Consider the following 9,217-nt stretch of genomic DNA (forward strand, 5'->3'; position numbering starts at 1 on the left):
CAATATGCTTCTCCACCAGCGCCGTCCTTCCCCGCCGCCTGGGTATGCCCCCACCTCATCCTCCGGTGGGGGTGCTCCAAGATCGCGGCCGCTGCTGCAGTTCACAGTGCCTCTGCCTCCTCGCCCTCGCTGTTCGCTCATGGGCCACGCGTCCTGCTGTCCGCCTCGCCAAGACCCGAGGCCTTGTTGGTGTTGCTTCGTTTTGGATGTGCCATCTTTTCTGACAAGTGTACGACTACACCCGGTGATGCGACAAGCCCCGTCAACATGTACATCTACTCCTTCAAGACCGGACCGATAAGTACCCCAACGTCATGTGTACAACAACCATCGCCGAAGACCCGGATAGCAAAACGTCAAGTACCTATGACCGAAGAACGCCATGTACCTCTCCGAAAAAAACAAACAGTGTACCACTACGTCCGGAGGCATCGGATCCGTCAAGTTCCACTACCGCCGTGAACAACTACCGTCGCCGAGATCGCGAGAACCTCTACTTCCTCCTCGAAAACGTGAACAACTACCGTCGACCCCCAAGTGACTCGGATTCGTCAAGTCCTTCTACGAAAACGTGTACCATTACCGCCGCGAGTACCTCTACCGTCGTCGTGTACCCCACTACTTCCACTACGAACGTCCCGAGAATGTCTACTTGCTCTACTTGGCACCGATCGAGAACCGTCCCGTTTGCACACTTCGAAGGTATAACCCGAGACGACGTCTGTGTAACGAATGCTTGCGATGTTTGAGATGCTCATGTTCGAACCATGTTCGAGTTGTCATTGCACGTTCCTCCTCGGTTGCCATGCCGTCGACCCATGGGAAACCCGGTATCCGGGATCACCCCACCATCCTCGCATGATCCGTTCATCCACATTTTCTCTTGCACCGACATCTCAATGAGTTGTCGGATCACCCGGAATGTTGCCGTGGCACCATTTCCGTGGTAGTTGGCGTGGCACCCTTTTTGTTCCGCCATGACGACCAAATGCTTCATAATGCTCATGTCAACTCTTAATAAAAATTGCATAAAACTTGCTCATGTCATTCGCATCATGATAATAACATTTAAATATTTAAAATTGTTGTTGCACCAAATTGATAAATGCATATGGGGATTTACCGGATTTGTTGTTTGTTATATCCGGCCCCATTTAAATTGTTTAGATGGTATATTTTTGTTATGTATCACCTCTTGCCATGTTTAAACAACATTTAATATTGTTGAGTACCTAACCCGAGAGAGAACTAAATAATTGATGTGGTGTTCCGTCAATATGCAACTCGTTGCATATTGAGCTCCACTTAATTTGTAGGATTATTTGTGCTCTTTGCCATGCCATGCATATTTAAACCAGACATGCATCATACCTGATTGTGCATCATGCCATGTTTATGTGATGGTTGTTTACTATGTTGTGTGCTTCTTTCCGGTGTGTGCTTCTTCGGGTTGATTCCGATAACGTCGCGTTTGCGAGGACCCGTTCGACTACGTCCGTTTGTCTTCTTCATGGACTCGTTCTTCTTCCTTGCGGGATTTCAGGCAAGATGACCATACCCTCGAAATCACTTCTATCTTTGCTTGCTTAGTTGCTCACTCTTTTGCTATGCCTATGCTGCGATACCTACCACTTGCTTATCATGCCTCCCATATTGTTGAACCAAGCCTCTAACCCACCTTGTCCTAGCAAACCGTTGTTTGGCTATGTTACCGCTTTGCTCAGCCCCTCTTATAGCGTTGTTAGTTGCAGGAGAAGATTGAAGTTTGTTCCTTGTTGGAACATGGAGTTCGTTCCTTGTTGGAACATTGGTTACTTGTTGGGATATCACAATATATCTTATTTAATTAATGCATCTATATACTTGGTAAAGGGTGGAAGGCTCGGCCTTATGCCTGGTGTTTTGATCCACTCTTGCCGCCTTAGTTTCCGTCATATCGGTGTTATGTTCCCGGATTTTGCGTTCCTTACGCGGTTGGGTTATAATAGGAACCCCTTGACAGTTTGCTTTGAATAAAACTCCTCCAGCAAGGACCAACCTTGGTTTTACAATTTGCCACCTAGCCTTTTTCCCTTGGGAGTCGCGCATCCCGAGGGTCATCTTTATTTTAACCCCCCCGGGCCAGTGCTTGTCTAAGTGTTGGTCCAAACTAGAGCCACTTGCGGCGCCACCTCGGGGAAACTTGAGGGCTGGTTTTAGCTGTACTTAGTGTTCATCTTGTGTTGCCCTGAGAACGAGATATGTGCAGCTCCTATCAGGATGTCGGCGCATCGGGCGGTCTTGCTGGACTTGTTTTACCATTGTCGAGGATGTCTTGTAGAACCGGGATACCGAGTCTGATCGGAATGTCTCGGGAGGAGGTCTATTCCTTCGTTGACCGTGAGAGCTTGTCATGGGCTAAGTTGGGACACCCCTGCAGGGATTTGAACTTTCGAAAGACGTGCCCGCGGTTATGGGCAGATGGGAATTTGTTAATGTACCGTTGTAGAAAACCTGAAGTTGACCTTAATTAAAATGCATCAACCGCGTGTGTAACCGTGATGGTCTCTTTCCGGCGGAGTCCGGGAAGTGAACACGGTGTTGGAGTAATGCTTGACGTAGGTTGTTCTAGGATCACTTCTTGATCATAGTTGTTCGACCGTGCTTTTGCATTCTCTTCTCGCTCTCTTTTGCGAATAGGTTAGCCACCATATATGCTAGTCGCTTGCTGTAGCTCCACCTCATACCTTTACCTTACCCATAAGCTTAAATAGTCTTGATCGCGAGGGTGCGAGATTGCTGAGTCCCCGTGACTCACAGATACTTCCAAAACTAGTTTGCAGGTGCCGTTGAACCGTGCAGATGACGCAACCAAGCTCAAGGAGGAGCTCGATGAAGATCTTGTCCTTTGTGTTGTTTCGTTCTAATTGATTAGTAGTGGAGCCCAGTTGGGGTCGATCGAGGGCCTTGTCGCATTTGGGGTTCTTCTTTTATTTTGGTTCCATAGTCAGACCTTGATTGTATTTGGATGTTGTAATGCTTTATTCATGTAATTGTGTGAAGTGGCGATTGTAAGCCAACTATGTATCTCTTTCCTTTATTCAGTACATGGGTTGTGTGAAGATTACACCACTTGCGACATTGCTTACAATGCGGTTATGCCTCTAAGTCGTGCTTCGACATGTGGGAGATATAGCCGCATTGTGGGTGTTACATGGGATCACCCTCAAGGAGGAGGGCTTCTCCACTCGAGCCAGGGAAAAGGGGGGAAGTCCAGTCGACTGGCCCGGGGTCGGCTGGTCCTTACAGTAAAATCAGGTCGACTGCCAGCCCCGGACCGAGTCAGGAAGGATCATCGCTAGGAAGGTACTCTTGTTCCTCATTTGGATTCCAAGACCCCCGCACATCTGTATCACATGCGTCCTCTCGTCACTCGGGTTGGCTTTCTTGACCGACTAGGAGCGGCAGGTGAATATGTGTTTGAAGAGACCCTAGTGCGGTCGACAACCCAAGAAATTTTCGCACATTGACACAAAGGCAGCAAGATACACTATGGTGTTTGGAGTAAAGTGGTGGAGTTGAGCCCCGAAGAAGTTCGAAAAGCCACGAAAGAAAGGGTGGGGAGGCAAACAGAATCCGTGGTCGACATGGGTGGCGAGGAGAACGCACTCACCCCCCAGCGGCCGCGGCTCGGTCTTGTTCCCCGGGAGGCGCGCTGATTCGTGGGGGATCGGTCCCCCCTCCACTAGGTCGTCCTGGCTGATCGTCGAGCGGATCCAGTCGCCCTGGATCCAGCCCGGCGGCAGGCCGGATCTCGACGAGGATCCATCCCGGCCGGTCCTCTTGCCTTTTGCCTTCGCGGCCGCCTTCTTCGCGCGCTCCAACGCCACCGTCTTCTCCTTTCCCATGGCGACGGATCAAGTTCGAGTGAGGCTACGACGCCGAGAGCGGAAGCGGGCGCAGCGGAGAAGTCTGAGGAAGAAGAAAGAGAATGAGGGCGCACTGTTCAAAAGCCCGGTCCGGTGCCTTTTATAAGGTCACTTCCGAGTGACTGACTTGTAGGCCCGGACGATCTAAACAAATCCCGCAACAGTCGCGCGCGTGATACATGGCGAAAAAGGTGGCGCGGGAATCGAGGCGACCTGCCTAATCCATCCCGATTACCATGACCTCGCCCGTCCGGCGCGCTTCCCGAAATTCGAATCCCGCGAAATCCGCGGACAGCAGAACAACTTGTCAGACGGAAAACATCCTCCGCATCGTCATTCAGAACTCTACCATAAAAGTTCACTCGACAAAAACTAAGAATGGACCAAGGCGACTGAAAAAGAAGTTGGTGTCATCCCCTCAGTTCATTGATCTAGAGCAAGATATACTCATAGCACTAAAAATGAGTCGGAAGTGTTCTCAACTCCTTCCTCACTCAAACCCTGATCCATTCCGGGGCTAATGATGAAGCTATGTACCTAGGGTAGGGTCATGGATATGTTCAAGATACCCTTCCCAAGGACATCCCTAAAAGAACCAGAAGCAGTCGAAGAAAAATCACCATCCACTCGACCCTGAAGCCATGTTCCACTCGATAGTCTTGAAGACACTCGACCGTACGAACAACCACTCGACTATCAGAAGATCTAGAGCCACTCCACTCTGCAACGGTCGGGATTTAAGTCATAGCCTTAATGGTCATTATGTACTTTTATTACGGGCGTTATCAGTAACATATCCATCTTTATGTACCTTAAACCCTTTGTAACTGAGGGCGGGAGGGGTCTGGCGAACTCTATATAAGCCACCCCGTCCTCAGGGACAAGGGTTCGCACCCCCTGTAACACACACGCATATAATCTAGTCAACCGCCTCCGGGCTCCGAGACGTAGGGCTGTTACTTCCTCCGAGAAGGGACTGAACTCGTAAAAATCGTGTCTACAACTCCTCCATAGCTAGGATCTTGCCTCTACATTCCTACCCCACATTCTACTGTCAGACTTAGATCCACGACAGTCGGCCATGGTGTCGATGCAGAGGAAGTAGTGCAAGCAGAGACGAACGGAGTTGGGGACGGATCGGGAGCAGTCGCGTCGAGACGCTCCCCAAAAACCTTATTGCCGTTCTCCTAGGCAGGATCTCGAACAACAGGGTTCCGGAGGCACCTGCTCTCCCGACCAGCCGTGCACGCGGTCATCGGGATGGGATCGCCGGAGGCAGCACAGAGTGAGGAACATTAGATGACGGCTAGGTCACGCGAGAGGGAGTTAGTGAACCAAACTAGGTTACTTCACTGGCCAGAGCCTTCTTATATAGTCCGTAAGGAAGAAAGTCGTGGGCCTTGTCGAGGCCGATGACCGAGTCGGCCCACTCCCGGCAAGGGAGTCGTTGTTCCCGGCAAGGGAGTCGACGAATCCTGGCAACGCAAGTCAGCCCACAGTCCAACGTCTTGGACAGTGGCCCACATGTTAGCGACTCGTTAATTAATCCCTGATTAATTAATTCATTCCTGAGCCGCAAAAACAAGCTTCGGCTCGGCTCAATCCCGCAACCCGCAACGCACGCGCATCGTGACGAGGCAAGGCGTGGCGAGGCGAGCGGCGGAGGAGGAGGAGCACGCGTGTAGCACTCCTCTTCCCAAGCTCCCAATGGCAAGTGGTAGAGCAGCCCTTATAAAGGGGTCTCAACTCTCCTCAACTAGCAAGGTGGGACTAAACTTCCCACCACCTGCCATCTCATACATGGGCCTCAAGATTAACCAGGGATTAGTGTCTTATATGGGCCTAAGCCCATCCATAATCCAACACGTTCATGTGTCCGTTCGAGCGAGGAGCGCCCACATGTGTGGCACTAAATGAAAACGCTCACACGACGTTAAGTGCTTACGTGGCTCTCCACCCAGATGGCGTCTGCTTCAAAAATCGTGCAAATGGATCGAGCAACATCGAATGCGTGTGGGTATGTTAATAAATGCCACACGTATGGGCGTTATCATTTGATTTTCTTTTTTAACTAGCAACCGCAAATGTGATGTGCGTTGCAACGGAAGAAATAAAATTAGAATGCAATATGCTACTCCTTCTATGACCTTCAAAAGAAGATTTTAGCGACCTAAAACATCTTTTATTTGTTTACGGAAGAAACATAGCTTTGCGAGGACAAAACATCACATTTTATTTAACAACCTCCAAAGATGAAGATAAATAAGTCACTCATGCTTGTACTAATCAAATCTTTTGCATGTATCCAACATATGAAGGTCAAAGTTCTCAAAGTTATCGCAAACTCTTCACTTATACATGAATAATGAGAGATGTTAATTTCAACACCATATCTAAATCTCACCAAAACATGAAAAATGTCGGAACTCACAAACTTACTTCTTCCCTAATAAGGATAGCGTCATGTATAATTGTTTTCCTCTTCTCTCAAAAAATAGAAGTTTTAACAACACATACCTACATAGCACAGCGAATAATAACAACATTGTCATACATAAGTTAGATATAAACCATATTGGATTTATTGATCTTAATGCGTGCATGAAGCTTGTTAAAAAAAGCCCTCGCTTTTTAGCAACAATCAATAGGTGTTATGACTAGAACAAAAAAGTACCTTTAATTATTAAAGGCATAACTTCAGTGGGAGTCTCCACAGTTTGAAAAAACGGATCTCAAAGGGCATCACCTAGCCGCCACTGCTCCCCTCTCCCAAAGAGGCCACGAGTCCCCTCCTCCTTTGCATGCTACTCAAAGGGTGGGAGGGGTGGGGATCACGTGTAACGCCCCCAATTCAATCATATACTAATCATACATGCAAATGTGTACGATCAAGATCAGATACTCACGGGAAGATATCACAACACAACTCTAGACACAAATTAAAATAATACAATCTTTATATTACAAGACAGGGCCTCGAGGGCTCGAATACAGAAGCTCGAACACACAAGAGCCAGCGGAAGCAACAATATCTGAGTACAAACATAAGTTAGACAAGTTTTCCTTAAGAAGACTAGTACAAAAGCAATAACGATCGAAAAGACAAGGCCTCCTGCCTGGGAGCCTCCTAACTACTTCTGCTCATCGGCGGTCTCCATGTAGTAGTAGGCACCCTTGGGGTAGTAGTACTAGTCATCGGTGGTGGCATCTGGCTCCTGGGATCCACCATCTGATCGCAACAATCGGTATAGGGGAAAAAGAGGCATCAAAGCAACTGTCAGTACTCATCCAAAGTACTCGCAAGACTTACATCAGAACTACACTAAGTATGCATTAGTATCAAAGGAATGAGATGTATCTATGGACTGAACTGCAGAATGACAGAAGAGAAGGGAAAGCCTAGCCTATCGTGAGGGAAATATGCCCTAGAGGCAATAATAAAGTTATTATTTATTTCCTTATAATCATGATAAATTTTTATTATTCATGCTAGAATTGTATTAACCGGAAACATAATACATGTGTGAATACATAGACAAACAAAGTATCACTAGTATGCCTCTACTTGACTAGCTCGTTAATCAAAGATGGTTATGTTTCCTAACCATGAACAAGTGGTTGTTATTTGATTAACGGGATCACATCATTAAGTGAATGATCTGATTGACATGACCCATTCCATTAGCTTAGCACCTGATCATTTAGTATGTTGCTATTGCTTTCTTCATGACTTATACGTGTTCCTATAACTATGAGATTATGCAACTCCCGTTTGCCGGAGGAACACTTTGTGTGCTGCCAAACGTCACAACGTAACTGGGTGATTATAAAGGAGATCTACAGGTGTCTCCAAAGGTAAATGTTGGGTTGGCGTATTTCAAGATTAGGATTTGTCACTCCGATTGTCGGAGAGGTATCTCTGGGCCCTCTCGGTAATGCACATCACTTAAGCCTTGCAAGCATTGCAACTAATGAGTTAGTTGCGGAATGATGTATTACAGAACGAGTAAAGAGACTTGCCAGTAATGAGATTGAACTAGGTATTTGGAATACCGACGATCGAATCTCGGACAAGTAACATACCGATGACAAAGGGAACAACATATGTTGTTATGCGGTCTGACCGATAAAGATCTTCGTAGAATATGTAGGAGACAATATGGGCATCCAGGTCCCGCTGTTGGTTATTGACCGGAAACATGTTTCGGTCATGTCTACATTGTTCTCGAACCCGTAGGGTCCGCACGCTTAAGGTTTCGATGACAATTATATTATGAGTTTATGAATTTTGATGTACCGAAGGTTGTTCGGAGTCCCGGATGTGATCACGGACATGACGAGGAGTCTCGAAATGGTCGAGACATAAAGATTGATATATTGAAAGCCTATGTTTGGATATCGGAAGTGTTCCGGGTGAAATCAGGATTTTACCGGAGTACCGGGAGGTTACCGGAACCCTCCGGGGAGCTAGATGGGCCTTTATGGGACTTGGTGGAAAAGAGAAGAGGCAGCCCATAGTGGGCCGCGCGCCCCTCCCCTCCCTTGGTCCGAATTGGACAAGGAGAGGGGGCCGGCCCCTCTCTCTCTTCCCCCCCCCTCCGCGAGTCCTATTCCAACTAGGATTGGGGGGGAGGGGGAATCCTACTCCCAGAGGGAGTAGGACTCTCCTGGCGCGCCCTATGTGGCCGGCCGGCCTCCCCCCTTTTGTCCTTTATATACTGAGGCAGAGGCACCCTAGAGACACACAAGTTGGTCCACATGATCTTTTCCTTAGCCGTGTGCGGCGCCCCCAGCCACCATAGTCCTCGATAATATTGTAGCGGAGTTTAGGCGAAGCCCTGCTGCAGTAGTACATCAAGATCGTCACCACGTCGTCGTGCTAACGGAACTCTTCCCCGACACTTTGCTGGATCGGAGTCCGGGGATCGTCATCGAGCTGAACGTGTGCTAAAACTCGGAGGTGCCGTAGTTTCGGTGCTTGATCGGTCGGGCCGTGAAGACGTACGACTACATCAACCAAACGCTTCCATTGTCGATCTACTAGGTATGTAGATCACACTCCCCCTTCTCGTTGCTATGCATCACATGATCTTGCGTGTGCGTAGGAAATTTTTTGAAATTACTACGAAACCCAACATATCGAAGACTAGCATCTTTAAGCATCTTGCAGTATTAGAAGAGTATAGAATAGCATATTATACTAAAAAAATATGTTGTAACATTAGCACCCCAGAGATCCTTTCTCAACTCCCTGCGAGAAAGCAATCTTGGAGCCATCATATCCATTACATTCCTCAGCATTCAGTTCT

This window comes from Triticum urartu, chromosome 7 (assembly GCF_003073215.2).
Source record: "Triticum urartu cultivar G1812 chromosome 7, Tu2.1, whole genome shotgun sequence".
Lineage (NCBI taxonomy): Eukaryota > Viridiplantae > Streptophyta > Magnoliopsida > Poales > Poaceae > Triticum > Triticum urartu.